General features: G+C 42.0%; 1 protein-coding gene across 1 annotated transcript in view; it reads right to left on the bottom strand.

The window, feature by feature from the left end:
- The window catches only part of LOC141139275 (cytochrome P450 2K4-like), a 68,950-nt gene extending 64,683 nt beyond the window's left edge, over window positions 1–4,267 (bottom strand). The window contains exon 1 of the mRNA XM_073625231.1: window positions 4,213–4,267. The gene's annotated coding sequence lies outside the window, so the exon portion shown is untranslated. The remainder of the gene's footprint in view (window positions 1–4,212) is intronic.
- Window positions 4,268–19,214: the final 14,947 nt, after the last annotated feature.

Here is a 19,214-nt window from a genome sequence, read left to right as displayed (position 1 = left end):
TCATGTTCCTCCACCCCAAACTCACTCATCCATGTCTTTATGGACCTTGCTTAGTGAACTGGTCCAAATCCTTTGGTGGAGGAGGGGGATTATGGTGTGGGGTTGTTTTTTAGAAGTTGGTCTTGGCCCCTTAGTTCCAGTGAAGGGAACTCTTAAGGTATCAGCATGTTTGGGGATGGCCCCTTGCTGTTCCAACATGACTGTGTACCAGTGCACAAACAAGGTCCATAAAGACATGGATGAGCGAGTTTGGGGTGGAGGAACTTGAAAGTCCTGATCTCAACCAGATAGAACACCTTTGGGATGAATTGGAGTGGATACCGCGAGCTAGACCTTTTCATCCACATCAGTGCCTGACCTCAAAAATGTGTTTCTGTAAGAATGGTCAAACATTTGGTCAAATTAAATTTTTGGGTACGTTAGATTTTCACCTTTTTGCAAAAAGGCACAATTTAAAATGTACAAATATTTGTTATTTATTAACAACATACAGGTTAAGCTTTTATATTTAGTACGGATTTAGCAGGAATTTTGTAAAATTAGCTGTGTTTTTATCTGCTAATAATGATTTTAGTGTATTTTTTGCGAATATATTGGTTTGATAAACATTTACGCAAATACCGCGGGGTCAAAAAAAATCAGTAGCACCTTCTTTTCATTCTACTTATCATGTGCTTTCAGAAAATAAATTGTTTTGGGGGTCTTTCACAAATTCTGAAAGCTATAAGTAAAAAATAAAAAAACTAAAGGAAAAATTGCAAAAATGGTCTGGCCACCTGAGTGTACAAAATGGAGCACAGGGCCTGGCAACGAAAGTTAAAGTTCATGTGCGTGTAAAGGCAGGTGTCCCAGTACTTTTGGTAATATAGTGTACATAGTCCAGGGTTCAGGTGTATGTAATGTACATAATGCAGAGGTCAGGATTTGCAATCACACAAAGTTCAGGGGGTAGGTGTGTGTCAGATGTATGTAATGCACATAGTGCAAGGGTCAGGGCAGGGTAGGTCACACACAAAGCACAGGGCTCGGGTATGTGTAATATAAAGCGTGCAGTGGTCAGGTATATGTATTGTATGCAGTGTGGGGTTCAGGTGTATGTAATGTATGTAGTGCAGGGGTCAGGTGTATGTAGTATCCATAGTACATGGGTCAGGTGTATATAATATACATTGCACAGGGGTCAAGGGTAGGTCATGCACAAAGTGCAGGGGTTAGATATGTGTAATATACAGTGTGCAGTGGTCAGGTGTATGTAATGTATGCAGTGCGGGGGTCAGGTGTATGTAATGTATGCAGTGCGGGGGTCAGGTGTATGTAATGTATGCAGTGCGGGGGTCAGGTGTATGTAATGTATGTAGTGCGGGGGTCAGGTGTATGTAATGTATGTAGTGCGGGGGTCAGGTGTATGTAATGTATGTAGTGCGGGGGTCAGGTGTATGTAATGTATGTAGTGTGGGGGTCAGGTGTATGTAATGTATGCAGTGCGGTGGTCAGGTGTATGTAATGTATGCAGTGCGGGGGTCAGGTGTATGTAATGTATGTAGTGCGGGGGTCAGGTGTATGTAATGTATGTAGTGCGGGGGTCAGGTGTATGTAATGTATGTAGTGCGGGGGTCAGGTGTATGTAATGTATGTAGTGCGGGGGTCAGGTGTATGTAATGTATGTAGTGCGGGGGTCAGGTGTATGTAATGTATGTAGTGCGGGGGTCAGGTGTATGTAATGTATGCAGTGCGGGGGTCAGGTGTATGTAATGTATGTAGTGCGGGGGTCAGGTGTATGTAATGTATGCAGTGCGGGGGTCAGGTGTATGTAATGTATGTAGTGTGGGGGTCAGGTGTATGTAGTATCTATAGTACATGGGTCAGGTGTATATAATATACATTGCACAGGGGTCAGGGGTAGGTCATGCACAAAGTGCAGGGGTTAGATATGTGTAATATATAGTGTGCAGTGGTCAGGTGTATGTAATGTATGTAGTGTATCCATAGTGAAGGGGTCAAGTGTTTGTAATAGTTATAGTACGTGGTCAGGTGTGTGTAATATACATAGTGTAGGGGTCAGGTGCATGTGTCCAACGTATATACAGCCCAGGTCCCAGCATCTTTCCTTGATATGATGAGCTTTACCTTTCAGGGCTTCAACATCTCAGAGGCAGCGGCAGGATCCATAGATCAAGGTAGAGGAGGTAATTCAGACACATGGGGTCCTTGGCGTCAACTGAGAACCCAGCAATCCAGGAGTTGCAGAGAAGCTCCACAGGCACATACATTCTCTCTGCAAAGAATCCCCTTCCCTTCCAACTAGCGGCTGGTGGGTGAGGCAGATGGTTTCTTGTTTTCCTCCAGAGTTTCCAGCAGGATCCTTAGAGATGCCTTTAAAACCAATAGGCCCCATTCGACACTGCACTAAGGCTGCCCATGAGCAGATTCAGGGCCCCATCGGATTAGTTGGGGTCCCAATCCAGTATAGGTGTACATTACTTTAAATATATCCTGTAAACTCTAGTCTGAACTATTTTCTTAAACAAACTATTTTTTTTACAAATTTCAGCAAGCATTTGCAGAACATTTAACAACTCCAAGAAGCTTTCTTTAAGCCCTTAAAGCACCCTTCTTTTCCAGTCTGTAAATGTGGGATGCTAGCCTAGCTTTTTCAGAGACTTTCAACATACTTCAACAAATTTCATGCTGAACTGAAGCATTCTAAAACATGTTAAAAGTTCATTTAAAGAGAAGTATGGCCAAAACTTTTTGGCCATACTTCACTTTTGGATCACAGGAGTACATTTACTAGTGTTCTTTTATAACCAAGGGTGAGCTGAGAGCGAGCTATTGGCTGCTATCAGCTGAAAGTATACAGCTTCACCAAATAAGGGAAGGATCCTGACAATATTGTCATTATCCACCACACTGTCTGGTTGACAGCTACCTCTGCCTTTCCGAGTGCATCTGAGAGCTGGAACCACCCATACTCCACCTCAGAGCCTGGCACTACAGCTCTCAGTCTTATGCCCCGTACACACGGTCGGATTTTCCGACGGAAAATGTGTGATAGGACCTTGTCGGAAATTCTGACTGTGTGTAGGCTCCATCACACATTTTCCATCGGATTTTCCGACACACAAAGTTTGAGAGCAGGCTATAAAATTTTCCGACAACAAAATCCGTTGTCGGAAATTCCGATCGTGTGTACACAAATCCGACGGACAAAGTGCCACGCATGCTCAGAATAAATAAAGAGATGAAAGCTATTGGCCACTGCCCCGTTTATAGTCCCGACGTACGTGTTTTACGTCACCGCGTTCAGAATGATCGGATTTTCCGACAACTTTGTGTGACCGTGTGTATGCAAGACAAGTTTGAGCCAACATCCGTCGGAAGAAATCCTAGGATTTTGTTGTCGGAATGTCCGAACAAAGTCCGACCGTGTGTACGGGGCATTAGAGCCAGAGTGGAAAAGTTGCAGATGCAGCAGCATGGAGGTGAGTATGTATGTTTGTTTTTTTTTTTGTTAAACCCAAACTTCTCCTTCAAATGCTATAGCCAACATTTCTGAAGATCTCTATTCAGCGCTACAAGAGCTTTGGAGCTGGATAAGGCTTTAGGGACTTTGAGAAAGCTATCAAATCTTGTTAAAAAAAAAAAACCTATGCTGGGAGAAGTAGGTTGCCGAATGCTATTGCCGGGCTCTTCATTTGGAAATATAAGCTGAATAATACTTAAGCCTGCCAAAATCTTGTTGAAAGCTAAATCCAGCATTCTCAGTAAGGACTTTGGGAAGCTGGTTAAATCTTGTTAAAGAAAACTTGGTGTGAAAATAAAGTCTGAAATGTCCCGGCAGTCATTTTATTCCACTAACATCAATGCTTTAAATTGTCACTTCATTTTGAAATTATAATCCACATCATCAGAAACTCAAAGTATTGAAGCCAAAGAGACAGACAGAAAAACTGCGTTTTATAAGGGGAAGCCCCATTATACTGAATACGCCTGTTTTTAGCAATAGCCGTTCCCTGGTTGAAGGAATTCAAGACTTTCAGGGGTTTTCACTTCACTTTAACATTCTAATCCACATCATCAGAGACCTTAATTACTAAAGTCAAACGTTCTGTAATCTAACACTCTGCCCATCAATTATGCACCTTGAATAAAACGTTCACAATAATTTTACCATTATTAAACTGAGTACCTTGTTTCAAGGCTACCTCTTACCTTTTACAGTACGATTGTACTGCAGCCTTTGTTCTTGATCAGCCTTCAGCTGAAATAATACCCTTTGGAATGGATTTATATATCTTACAGTGCAGCTAAAACCCTCAATCCAGGAAAGCCCTGCCCCCATGTTTTTAAAATTGTTAGTCAAAAGCATTATGAAAAGATTTTTAACAAGCAGTCTAATGTGAAAGCTGTATAAACACACATAAATTACACACCTTTCGCACAAATTCACAGCAAAATTTGCTATGACTGTATAAAAGTATTATTATTTTTATCATACAGGATTTATATAGCGCCAACAGATTACGCAGCGCTTTACAATATAAAAGGGAGACAATACAGTTATAATACAATAAAATACAAGAGGATTAAGAGGGCCCTGCTCAGAAGAGCTTACAATCTAATATGGGGGGGGGGGGGGGGGGCAGGTGGTACAAAGAAAGTTGTAACTATGGGGAATGAGCTGATGGAAGTGGTAAAAGATTAGTTAGAGGCATGATAGGCTTTCCTGAAGAGATGAGTTTTCAGGGATCGCCTGAAGGTAGCAAGAGTAGGGGATAGCCAGACAGGTGGAGGTAGCGAGTTCCAGAGGATGGGAGAGGCTCTGGAGAAAGTACCCAGAGCTTGCCAAGCTTTGATGGTGACGCATAGTACAAGAACATACAGAAATACAGTACATTTCTAAAACTACATGACATCCAATCCGCAATCAGGATACAAATTATGTATTTATTTTAAGGTTGCCAATCTTCCAGCAACTGTCATTAGTAGAGTGTTTTCCGAACTAAAGTCCCAACATAAGAGGTGATGGGAAAACTTTATAATGGGGACATAGACAAAAACCTAAGTACAGCGGAGAAGGTTTGGGACCTCTGACAATGTTCTTAATGCTCTCCAGGCATTCCTGTATTGGTGATGCCCACATTCCATGTTTCTTGTACAGATGTCACATGGAAAGAAAGGGGGAGATCTCCCTTATGGTTTTGCAGACAGAAATAAACTTGGCACCCCCATCTAAAGTTAAAAAACTGAGAAGATTTAGGATTTATGTTGGTCATGGGTCATGCCTAAATACCCTCTGTTATCATGCCACTCACAATACATAATGGGATATATGTTCCTATGACAACGTCCAATAGGACGAAACGTACGTCGGAAGGCAGACGCGCTGACGTCATCGTTTCTATCCCATTGCGAACGGGTGCATGCAGGCCGGCCGGCTGATTTATATTACATGCTGTTTTATTCGTTCTTTTTGGTAAGTGCGCTACTTTTACTGTTTTCAATAAACTATTCAAGCGGATTCACACTATGGAGGATGTGTTTTTTATTCCCCTGGGTTTCCATTGCTCAGTTATTGGGCCTTGTTGTCGGTGAGTCCCGGGTGATCCTCCCTCTTTGCTGAGACGGATGGTGGTGTCCCCACTGAGTGGATTTCTGGCATAAGCTTCATTACAGCTTACCTCTGGTAAACATATATCTACATAGGTGGTGGATTCTTCTCACAAGATGTTTTTATTCACTAAAGTTTCCAATCACTATTGGTGGAACATATTGCAATAAGGGCTGTTGATATCAGAAGTCACTTTTACTGTCACGGACTTTACCTTTTTTTGTCACTTTTTATAATTATCTGCATCCAGTTTTATAGCACATTTCTCTGATTATTTTTCACATATATATTGTGTCGATATTTTATTTATTTATTTTATATTGATCACTTTACAGCATTCGAAATAATTGAGGATTCATTGATTGCTTATATTTAGCGCGGTTCTTTTATGTATTGGGATATATGTATGCTTGTAACACTTATCATTCTTTTGGCCATGCTCAAGGAATAGCTATCTTTTTGCACGATATCCTACTATTGCAAAACATTCAGTGGAGCCCAGAAGAGAAATGCAAGGTCTTTTAGACCCTGCATGTCTTATTAAAGAACACCTGTCACGTAAAAACATCACATTGGGGACTTTTTTGCAAAAAAGAAAGTTACCCCCAAGTACATACAATCCTCTCCCCCCAAAAAAAGCTGAGGCTCCCCACATCTACATATACGCACATACAAATGTAAACACACGTTGATTGCAATACACAAGTTACATATCACTGTGCACGCCGGAGTGAGAGCAATAATTCTAGCACCAGACCTCTTCCGTAACACTAAACTTATACCTATAGGGGGCTTTAAAGCGTCGCCTGTAGAAAATGTAGGGTACTGTCTCCATTTCATGGGCGCACACAAATTTAAGGTTTGACATGTTAGGTATCTATTTACTTGGTATGTTATCAATATTAGAGCACATACAGTGTTACAAATTCATAACATCCAATATACTGTGATTAGTGCATAGATAATACAAATTTTATAGTGACAAAAATATGATTAAAAAATTCTTCTCACTGTCCCAATGTTACTGCAATCAAAAATGATTAACTCTTGTAAAGTGCTCCGAATTCATGAAAGGTGCTGAAGTGCTTCAAATAAATGCTCTGTGCAATGTGCCACACTCCCCTCTTCCCCTCCTACTCATCAGAAATAAAGAACCATCAGTTTTTCAGTCTGGGGTCAGACAGACTTGTATCTTGTGGTGGGGGTGCCCCAACAGCAATAGCTGGAGGGCCGCCAGTTTGAGACCCCTGCTTTAGAGTATCCTTAGTTTTAAATCACCAGATTGCTGCTGATAAAGCAGCTCGAATTCCACCAGGCTCAACAAAGAGAGAAGATATACATAGTGAAGTACTATTTAAAAATAATTTATTAGCGCAATTAAAATCCACTTACAAAAAGTCGGGAACAAACAGGCAATACAATAATAGCAAAAGGGCTCTTCCGGGTTTGCCGCAGCTCGGCGTGCATTGCACGCACAGCGGAAGTGACATAGTTGGTTAGGATAACCGGAAAACCAACCACGTCACATCTGCCATCCGTGGAACGCACGTTATGAATTATGTAACACTGTAAGCACTGCAATATTGATAACTAATTGGTAAGTGATCTAGCACTTGCTGTACAGCCACTGCAGGGGAGTGTATTTAGTAGTTACATAGCACAAGCATTTACAAGCAGTCCCCTAGTTACAAACATCTGCCTTATAAACGACTCGTACTTACAAATGGAGGGGGACAACAGGAAGTGAGAGGAAATCTACCCCTAGCATAGCTCCCAAATGGCCCTGATTTCGAGGGACTGTCCCTGATTTCGAGCAATGTCCCTCTGTCCCTCTTTCCCCCCCCATTTGTCCCTCATTTTCGTCTGATCTATATAGTTGTATATAAAATGCACTTTTTATCTTTCAAAAAGTGTTTCCCAGTGCTAAACCTTTCATCCAAATTCTGAATTGCTACATTTATATATTGTTATCGTTTTTTTAGAAATAAAATACCCCCCTTTTTTACCTGCACTATGTGGAAGCATTATTGTTTTCTCTACATAGTATCCTGATGTGGGTTGGTATTCTGCCCTGGTAAACCCACCATCTAAGATGTAACCTGGAAGTTCCTGAATTGGGGGTGGATTTGGAGGTTCCTTCTGGCTTCTCCCTGGATTCCATCCTAGAGGTCCGAACCATCTGGATATCTATACACCTGCCCTGTGTGGCATACTGCCTTGATGACTCTATGTCGCTGACAGTAGAGTCCATCAGATCTGGTAAGAGCATTTACTTGATATTCAGTCGTTGATGTTCTTCCTCCTTGATGTTGTTTCCACGAACGGATCTGTACACCCATTTGCACAGCTTTGGGATCTACACCATCTGGTGTTTGTTCACATTGTTCGCATAGTTGGACATTCACCTTTTTTAGATATAGGCAATCATCTTGTTCAACATTTATTTGGTTTTTTCACATGGATTTTTAGTTTTTTCAGTACAGATTTATTTATATATTTATATATATATATATATATATATATTTTTTTTTTTTTTCACATAAGTATCACGATATTTATGTATAACTGTTTTGCGCTACATTTTTCACCATCTTATTGTTTTTTTTTTTTGTCACATTTTATGTAGCTGCTTATTTTTTACCTGTTTTAGGTTAGCGCGGTGTTTACCTACATATCTTCGACTTCCTGTATATGTTTTACTTTTTACTCGGTATAACCTCATCTTTTATATTTTACCAAAAATGTGGGTAGTTTATTGCGTTTGTTTGCCCTAAAACTTACTTGTGTGTCTTTACTGAAATCTTGTGTTTCCTAGACCCATTTTTTATTCTCTAGGGTTTCAAATAATCTTAAGGGCTAAAATTATTTTTTGAACATGTGTGTGGTTCATGTGAAAGTTATGAGGTCTACAAACTATGATATATATATAATTGAAAATGGATCATTTCTTGAGGCCTCAAAATGCCAGGACAGTGCAAATCCCCCTCAAATTACCTCTGTTTGAAAAGTATACAGTTTGAAGTTTTCGGAATTTTAGGGAAAATGAAGAAATTAACCACTTGAGCACCAGATGGATTTACCCTTCATGACTGAGCATTTTTTGCTATTCAGCACTGTGCTACTTTAACTTGCAATTGCGCGGTCATACAACACTGTAACCAAAATAAATGTATACCATTTTTTCACATAAATAGAGCTTTCTTTTGGTGGTATTTGTTTTTTTTTATTTTTTTTAACAATAAATGAAAAAATACTGAAAAAGATATTTTCTACTTTCTGTTTCTTAAAATAATCAATAAAATTAAATTTCATTATAAATTTAGGCCAAAATGTATTTTGCTACATGTCTTTGGTAAAAAAGAAAAAAAAATCCCATTAAGTGTATAACTGGTGTGTATGAAACATACTGTATACACTGGAAATTTATGCAGCTTTTACTTTCTGACTGTCTATCACATTTCTTGAGGTGCTAATATTCCAGAGCAGTACAAACACCTCCCAAATGGCGCCTTTTTGGAAAGCAGACACCCCAAGATATTTGCTGAGAGGCATGTTGAGTGCATGGACGGTTTTGGAAAATGACAAAATTTTTTTTTCCTTTTTTACACAAAGCTGTCAGTTTAAACAGATATTTCTCACACATACCGTAGGTATGTATCTGGAATTACACCCCAAAGAACATTCTGCTATTTCTTCTGAGTATGGGATACCACACGTGAGAGACATTTTGACAGCTTAGCCACGTACAGGCAATTAAGCCACTGGTTTGCTTTTACAAGCACTGCTAGTAATTCACCATTCCTTAAGGGAACTTTTCTAAGTTGGGTGTTAACGAGTCATTGGAGGAAGCCCTGGCGATTATGTCGCATTGTGCCACAGCAGCCAATTTCAAGACTGATTAAAGAGGTTACAAACCCTCAAAAAACAGAAACAAAACTGTAAGACAAAGGCATACTGAGCTAGTTCATGAGCTTCTAGCTCATTATGAAATATTTACCTTAGAACGAAGCCCTCTCAGTGGAGCTTGCACACTGCTGAGACAGCTGACATCTTCCCTGGTGTTTCTTCCAGGTTCGCAGGCTCCGGCACTGTGATTGGCCTGAGTCGCCATGATGTCACTCCCGTGCAAAGGCGCGGGAGCCACCGGTCACAACACAGGGCCCTGAAGAAACAGCTCGGGCGGCCGTTCCTTCAGAAAGCATACGCCAATGCGTAATCACTGCAGTATACAGTAAATATCTCCTAAACGGTGCATGTTTAGTAGATATTTACAGTACCTTTAGGTAAGCTTTATTATAGGATTACCTATGCAGTATCTCAAGAAGACATTTTGCTACAATGTAAAGTAGTGAGTGTACAGCTTGTAAACTTGCTGTCCCCTCAAAATAACGCAACACGCAGCCATTACTGTCTAAATTGCTGGCAGTGGCAACAAAAGTGAGTACACCCCTAAGTGAAAATGTCCCAAATTGGGCCCAATTAGCCATTTTCCCTTCCCGGTGTCTTGTGACTTGTGTGTGAATGGGGAGCAGGTGTGTTAAATTTGGTGTTATAGCTCTCACTCTCTCATACTGGTCACTGGAAGTTCAACGTGGCACCTCACGGCAATGAACTCTCTGAGGATCTGAAAAAAAGAAATATTGCTCTACATAAAGATGGTCTAGGCTATAAGATTGCCAAGACCCTGAAACTGAGCTGCAGCGTGGTAGCCAAGACCATACAGCAGTTTAACAGGACAGGTTCCACTCAGAACAGGCCTGCCATGGTCTAAAGAAGTTGAGTGCACATGCTCAGCATCATATCCAGAGGTTGTCTTTGGGAAATAGAGGTATGAGTGCTGCCAGCATTGCTGCAGAGGTTGAAGGGGTCAGCCTGTCAGTGCTCAGACCATACGCAGCACACTGCATCAAATTGTCTGCATGGCTCTCGTCCTAGAAGGAAGCCTCTTCTAAAGATGATGCACAAGAAAGCCCGCAAACAGTTTACTAAAGACAAGCAGATTAAGGACATGAATTACTGGAACCATGTCCTGTGGTCTGATGAGACCAAGATAAACTTATTTGGTTCAAGTGGTGTCAAATGTGTGTGGCGGCAACCAGGTGAGGAGTACAAAGACAAGTGTGTCTTGCCTACAGTCAAGCATGGTGGTGGGAGTGTCATGGTCTGGGGCTGCATGAGTGCTGCCGGCACTGGGGAGCTACAGTTCATTGAGGGAACCATGAATGGCAACATGTACTGTGACATACTGAAGCAGAGCATGATCCCCTCCCTTCAGAGATAACAACCCCAAACACACCTCCAAGACGACCACTGCCTTGCTAAAAAAGGTGATGGACTGGCCAAGCATGTCTCCAGACCTAAACCCTATTGAGCATCTGTGGGGCACCCTCAAACGGAAGGTGGAGGAGCGCAAGGTCTCTAACATCCACCAGCTCTGTGATGTCATCATGGAGGGGTGGAAAAGGACTCCGGTGGCAACCTGTGAATCTCTGGTGAACTCTAATGCCCAAGAGGGTTAAGGCAGTGCTGGAAAATAATGGTGACCACACAAAATATTGACACTTTGGGCCCAATTTGGACATTTTCACTTAGGGGTGTACTTACTTTTGTTGCCAGCGGTTTAGACATTAATGGCTGTGTGTTGAGTTATTTTGAGAGGACAGCAAATTTACACTGTTATACAAGCTGTACACTCACTACTTTATATTGTAGCAAAGTGTCATTTCTTCAGTGTTGTCACATGAAAAGATATAATAAAATATTTACAGAACTGTGAGGGGTGTATTCACTTTTGTGAGATACTGTAGGTACAAACAAACCAGGGGAGTTTACTTCCTCTTTAAGTGTTTAAAAATGGCAAGCTTTTATAGAAGTTGTCCATATACAAATGGTACGCCTTCAGGATCAGGAGACACCAAGTCCCATACTATCTTGCGTCTGCTCTCCCTGTAGTCTGGGCAGTTGGGGGACTCTACTTTACTGTTCTTTCCTACACAAATCTAAATCTGTATGTACAGCCTGTCGCCCTCTCACAGTTTGACCCCATATCCGGCATGCTGGCTAGGGAAATGTTGCTTGATTGCAAGGTGGCCATTGAAATGTATGAGGGATTTGTCTACACAGATGATTTGTTGGGGAGTATACATATCTGTGAATTTCTCAGAGAGATAGTGTATGAGAGGCTGAATTTTGCAGAGCCGATCATATTCAGGGTTACCTTGAGGACGACAGAGTGCGTTTTCCCTAAAATACAACATGAGCAGCATGGGAATATAATGAATCAGGTCTGTGGACCAATATGACCGCAATTCATTCTTTTTTGCAATGCCCATGGTAAGGGTTAGGCCCAAAAAAGTATTAAATTCGGAAAACGTGACAGGTTTTCAAGCCAATAGTCTGGCAAGAGTTGAATCTGGGTGGGTTGCCTATGTACTGGTCAGCATATAGATTGGTTTGGTCCACAATCAATTGAAACAGCTCAAAAAAATCAAGAGGAGTTGTTGAATTTGCTGTTTCCACCTAAATTTCCGGGTTGGGCAGTGAATGGGGGAATAACTTGTGCTGCTGAATTGATCTGTTCATGATCAATATATTGATCTGTACAAACACTATACTAGTAGTGGTGGTGATCTGTGACCTATAATGTAAGTCTTATAGTGTGTGGGCAATCTAACGCTAGCTGACCCTGATGCTTTCTGATGTTGCAAGTGACGCTAATAAAGTGATCAGTGAAAAATACAGTACGCTGACACTGAACTAATGGCACTGACTGGTTGCCAGGGGTGATCAAAGGGTTAAATGTACCTATCTAATGTGTGTGGGTGCAAATGTGCTTCTTCAACTTACCGTATGGTGTTCTCTTCTGTTCCTGGACAAAAAGGGTCCAGGAACAGAAGGAACGGTTAGATCTAGTGGCTGTTGGCTGCAGGCAATCAGCGAAATTCCTGGCAAAATTATTGTCCGGGCCCACTGGCAAGCTGGGCCTGCAGCCAATGACACGGAAGGACCCAGAAGAAAGCTCTGATGTACAGGTACGTGATTGTGCCTGTAGGAGCCGATCTGCTGCAGTAAATGTACTGTGGGTCGGTAAGCGGTTAAATAAAATTAGTTGGTTTTTTTTTGTCACTATTTTTTTTTACATTTTTTACATCACCAGTGCAGTACAGTGTTATATGACTTGTGTGGCAGTGTTTAGGGATACTGACTAGTGACAGTATGTAAAAAAAAAAAAATTAAATAATTTTTTATTACATTTTTTATACTTTTTTATTTTTTTGTATTATTTTAATTTTTTACAATTTTTTTTTACATCCTATTATTAGAGTAGTTCAGTACATTTTGTTAGCAGTACGCTGTGTACACTTGCACCATAACTGTTGTCCAGTTGACTCTTGGGTCTCTGTGTAAATGTACACCTTCTCTATAACTTGCATTTAAGAGAGACATGCTGAGCCCTGTCTATATCCACCTGTCCAGTATATCACCGCTGCCCTACTCCCAGTAATGGTATGGGGTCCTGCCCTGCACCCAGCACAGACTCCATGTGTGCACTTCACTTAACTGCACTGACAGAAGCTCTGTGTTATATATGACCTACCCTGGGTTTGAGCTCCCCACAAATATGGCGTCCCCCTCCTGAGTCATTGCGTAGTGGTTTTGCAGCCAAAAAAGTCCCATCTATCACAATATACCCATTCTGATCCAGTTATACTATTTCTTGCCTACAGTTTCTTCATAGCAATGTGTGTCAACATTGCAGCACATATGAAAAGTGATCCACATTTGTAAAATGTGAAGTTAGGCTTTAAAGCCTATCTATAGCCAAAACATTTTTTTAAAAAACGTTTGTTAGAAAGGGGAAGAATTGGAACCCCTGTCAGGTTTTACTGTTATATTAGGCTTAGTTAAAGAGAGACTTAGAGACTTACTGCATCAGGGGAAGTGCTGGGACAAGGTCATCTAGAGCTCTAAAGCTCAGGGTGCACATGCCAAACCACACCCCCCCCCCCCCAAGATTCATGAGCATTATGTGTCAGCAAAAAAAATTCCCCCAAGTGCTCGAAAATGAGCACCAGTCTGCATGATTACCCCTCTTCCCTGCACAAATCCGCTCTTTGCTGAAATACCCCCTCACAGTACAAATTTTTGACCCCCATCTCCCAAATCCCCCCAGCACAAATCCCCCCCCTCCCAAAAAAAAAAAAAAAAAACACCCCTTCCTAGCACAAATCCCCTACCCCTAAAATTTCCCCTTCAAGTACATATCCTCTCTCCCCACTCCAAATCCCCTTCTCCTAGCACAAATTCCCCCTCAGTCCCCCCTCCTAGCACAAATCCACCCCCCCCCCCCCACACACCATATCACCTCTTCTAGCACAAATCCTCAATCGCCCCTCCTAGCACAAATCCTCTTCCCTTAACCCCCCCGGAACACAGACCCCCCCCTAAATCACTACTCCTGCCACCTCCCCCCCCAAATTTCCCCTCCTAGAACAATTCTTACACTCTGCCGCCTCCCAAATTCCCCCTTCCAACATAAATCACCTCTCCCCAATCTCCTCATCACCCTACCTCACATGATACCACAGTGCCCAGAGAAGCCACCCTTCCTGCCCACCCCTTATCCCTTCCCTGATCAGGGCTAACGTTTTCATCGGACAGGTGAAGGTAAGAAAACTAAAGGCAAAAAATTTTATTTAGTTCAATCTCAGTTTATTGTATCAAAAATAAGAATACAAACAATAAACCAATACAAATATGCACAATGATCATAAAATGAGCAAATATAAAGATCATTAAGCTTCAAAAAATAATATCATTCATCGAAACATGAATGATGGAACTCACTAAAACAGAAGTCTTGGTAGCGATTAGGATGATATCAGGTTAATTTAGAACACAAAGAATAGATGAAGAACTTATTACCTGTGGGATTATACCATATTTAATATGCAGAGAAATGTTGTAGGGAGCACTATGGTCTAGAACACATTTTTGACACCTTGTTATGACATAAAGGAGGAGTCAAGAAGAAGAATAGCAAGGAGGACAAGAAAGCATAGTGGAATCAAGAATCCAGAGAGAGAAGTTCTGTATACTCCGTAAAGATCCAGAAGAGGTATGTATGGAAGCACCCGAGGCCCAAGTGAGAAACTCAGATGAGTAGCAGAACATAGACCACAAGGTCCAAGTTAGCGAACACTGCTCTTCTCTATTTGCCTCCTGCACCAGCAGCCATTCAAGGTCTCTGACTGAGTCAACTTCCATGGACCACTCACCTAGAGAAGGTATATTGGTCATCTCCAAATGGCGAGATATGATCATTGTAGCTGCGGATAAGAAATGGCAAAGAACATCTTTTTTACTGGATTTGAAGGATCCAGTGAGTATTGACAGGAGAGCTGCTGCAATAGAGGTTGAAGATATGCTGCCAGAAGGACAAAACTTTTTATTTAACCACTTGAAGACCAGGCCTTTTTCAGACTTTTTGTTTACAAGTAAAATCAGTATTTTTTTGCTATAAAATTGCTTAGAACCCACAATCATTATACAGTATCTCACAAAATTGAGTACACCCCTCACATTTTTGTAAATATTTTATTATATCTTTTCATGTGGCAACACTGAAGAAATGACACAATGCTACAATGTAAAGTAGTGAGTGTACAGCTTGTATAACAGTGTAAATTTGCTGTCCCCTCAAAATAACTCAACAAACAGCCATAAATGTCTAAACCGTTGGCAGCAAAAGTGAGTACACTCCTAAGTGAAAATGCCCAAATTGGGCCCAAAGTGTCAATATTTTGTGTGGCCACCATTATTTTCCAGCACTGCCTTTACTCTCTTGAGCATGGAGTTCACCAAGGCTTCACAGGTTGCCACTGGAGTCCTCTTCCACTCCTCCATCAAGGAACTGGTGGGTGTTAGAGACCTTGCGCTCCTCCACTTTCCCTTTGAAGATGCCCCACAGATGTTCAATAGGGTTTAGGTCTGGAGACATGCTTAGCCAGTCCATCACCATTACCCTCAGCTTCTTTAGCAAAGCAGCGGTCATCTTGGAGGTGTGTTTGGGGTCGTTATCATGTTGGAATACTGCCCTGCGGCCCAGTATCCAAAGGAAGGGGATCATGCTCTGCTTCAGTATGTCACAGTACATGTTGGCATTCATGGTTCCCTCAAAGAAACTGTAGCTCCCCAGTGCCGGCAGCACTCATGCAGCCCCAGACCATGACACTCCTACCACCATGCTTGACTGTAGGCAAGACACACTAGTTTTTGTGCTCCTCACCTGGTTGCCGCCGCACGCGCTTGACACCATCTGAACCAAATAAGTTTATCTTTGTCTCTTCAGACCTAAGGCCATGGTTCCAGTAATCCATGTCCTTAGTCTGCTTGTTTTCAGCAAACTGTTTGCGTGCTTTCTTGTGCATCATCTTTAGAAGAGGCTTCCTTCTGGGATGACAGCCATGCAGACCAATTTAATGCAATGTATGGTGTATGGTCTGAGCATTAAAAGGCTGATCCTCCACCCCTTCAACCTCTGCAGCAATGCTGGCAGCACTCATACGTATATTTCCCAAAGACAGCCTCTGGATATGATGCCAAGCACATGTACTCAACCTCTTTGGTCGACTATGGCGAGGCCTGTTCTGAGTGCAACCTGTTCTGTTAAACCGCTATATGGCGGTAAGACATTTTTACTTAGGGGTGTACTCACTTTTGTTGCCAGCGGTTTAGACATTAATGGATGTGTGTTGAGTTATTTTGAGGGGACAGCAAATTTACACTGTTAGGCTCGGTTCACACTAGGGGCGGCACGACTTCCAGGTCGCCTCACCGAGGCGACCTGCACACGACTGCCACGGCGACTTCTGTATAGAAGTCTATGCAAGTCGCCTCAAGTCGCCCCAAAAGAAGTACAGGAACCTTTTTCTAAGTCGGAGAGACGCAAGTTCCATTGTACAGAACGGGACGCTACTTGTCAGGCGACTAGGTTGCCTGACAAGTCATCCTAGTGTGAACCGAGCCTTCTACAAGCTGTACACGCACTACTTTACATTGTAGCAAAGTGTCATTTCTTCAGTGTTGTCACATGAGAAGATATAATAAAATATTAAAAAAAAATGTGAGAGGTGTACTCGCTTTTGTGAGATACTGTATATATCTATATTTAAATAGAGCTCTATATATTATGGTGGTGTGATGCTCCACCAGTGTTTGGATGCAGGATTTTCAACCAGGCAGGTTGAGGGGCTCCAGTTTATTTGCTTATTTGGGAGGAAACTGGCTTTTCAGTTTCCTCATTGTTTACTAAAGTCCATTTTGGGACCTGGAGCCCGAGGATTTCGTAGGGATCCGGGTGGGATGAAATCCCCCCGTCCTGGGTCCGGGTTTTGAGATCCACCAGCATACTGACTGGTCAGGTGTCTGGTGGGCTATTTGTAGACACCTGACCATGGTTCTGGGCTCCACCCTCCCAAGGAGTCCAGGCAAGCAAGGGAGAAGTGTGCATGTTTGCCAGAGCAGACAGAGGGTCCAAGTCTGTGGGCTGGAACAGCAAGGAAGCTGGAAGAGTACTGAGGTACAGAGTGTTCAGGAACTTCGTTATAGAGCTGAGAGGGCGAAAGCATAAGCCTGAGCAGCAGTGCTGCTAAAGAGAGCCAGGTGGCTTGGTATTTCTATTTATCTTACACTGTTGCTATGGAAAGCTGAAACCCCTGCGTGGGAATTCTGGATTGACGTTTTCTTTCTTTAATAGAAGTGGGCCTACAAGCCCATAAAACGGCATATCTGGCGTGGACTCCGCTCAGTGGTAGGCTCTACGCTAAGCTAAAGAACCCCCAATGTTACTATATTATAGTAGCAGATGCCCTAAAGAATAAAATGGTGGGTTTTTAAAAAAAAAAAAAAAAATGTCACACTGTATTTTCGCAGCCGTTTTTCAAGCACAATTTTTGGGGGAAAAATTATACTTTAATGAATTTTAATGCACAGAAACACAATATAATACTGAATTTTGGTCAAATGTAAAATATGGTATTATGCCGAGTAAAAACATGTCACGCTTTAAAATTGTGCACGCTCATTGAATGGCCGACAAACTACAGTATTTATCCACCTCAATACTGGGCACTTTCTCCCCTTTCCTGCCCAGGCTAATTTTCAGCTTTCAGCGCTGTCACACATTGAATGACAATTGAGCTGTCATGCAACACTGTACTTCTAATTTATTATTTTTTTGAGACAAATAGAGCTTTATTTTGGTGGTAATTTATCACCACTGGGTTTTTTTATTTTTTTACTGAACAAATGAAAAAAGACAGATACTAAGAGTAAAAATTTTTTCTGAATTTTCTGTTATAAAATATTGCAAATAAGTATGTTTTCTCCTTCGCTGATGAGGCTGCACTGATTATCAGGACACGGATGATTATCAGTGTAAATGTTCCCTGTCACACTTGACGGTTACGGCTCTCCTCTCACTGTCAAAGCGCGAGAGGAAAGGAATGCTGATAATCGTTGTTAGTTTGTTTACATGTGACATCGTAAAGGGCCACTGTGATTGGCCCTTTACCCCAATCTGTGATCAGCTGTGTCCAAAGGACACAGCTGATCAGAGTGTGCCACAGGGGGTGCATAGAGGGCATGGTTCTGGAAGGACGTCCATGGACGCCCTCTCAGAACTAGACAACCGTGCTGAAGCCATTTTCTTGCTATAAAGGGGCTGGGAAGTGGTTAAAAATCTCCTCCATAGCCAATGTTTTAAAAGCCTATACAGGTTACCAGTTTAGAGTTACAGAGGAGGTCTGGTGCTAGAAATACTGCTCTCGCTCTGACATTTGCAGCAATACCTCACATGTGTGCTGCGATTGCGGTTTACGTGTGTGTGTGTGTGGGACCAATGCGTGTTTTGCCTTTGTGTGTGAGCATGGGGTAATTATTATTATTTTATTTTTACACTGTTTCTTTCACTTTTTGTTTTGATCACTTTTATTGCTGTTACAAGGAATGTAAACATCCCTTGTGACAGGAACTCTTTATGGAGAGATCTAGGGTCTACTGGACCCCAGATGTCTTCTCTGCCCTTAAAAGCATCTGATCAGGTGTGACCAGATGCTTTCACAATTTAAAAATGGCACTATGTACATCCAGGGAACTTGAAGTGACAATAATACTCGCCACTTCCGGTTTCCTCTACCGTAGAGCTCATCGGGGATCTTCCAGACCTTGATGAGCTCTATGGTGAGCTGGTAAAATCGCCAGCTTCATTCCGGGGTTGCCGATGGGACGGTAGAGTCCGAAGAGGCGTCAGCAGAACCCCCCCCCGTATCTCACCCCTAGCTACTAATTAGCCACTAGGATGGTTTTTACATAAAAGCCGGTTGCCTCCTGAAAGAAACAATACGATTCATTATGCCTGTAGCTGCAGGCGTCATCCATCATCCAGGCCTCATCCACTTGAAGTCAATCACGAATAGGTACATAATGTGGCGCAAGTGGTTAATCTTGGATACAGTGGAGAGGGATTAGAACCTATGTTGGGCTTTTATTGCTGTCTGTGCCCCTGTTATACAGAGTCACCCTTGCAATTTGTCTTGTTTAT

The sequence above is a fragment of the Aquarana catesbeiana genome, linkage group LG04, assembly GCF_042186555.1.
Source record: "Aquarana catesbeiana isolate 2022-GZ linkage group LG04, ASM4218655v1, whole genome shotgun sequence".
NCBI classification, from domain to species: Eukaryota; Metazoa; Chordata; class Amphibia; order Anura; family Ranidae; genus Aquarana; species Aquarana catesbeiana.
The sequence above is the reverse complement of the archived record's forward strand: the minus strand, read 5'-3'. Positions and strand labels throughout refer to the sequence as shown.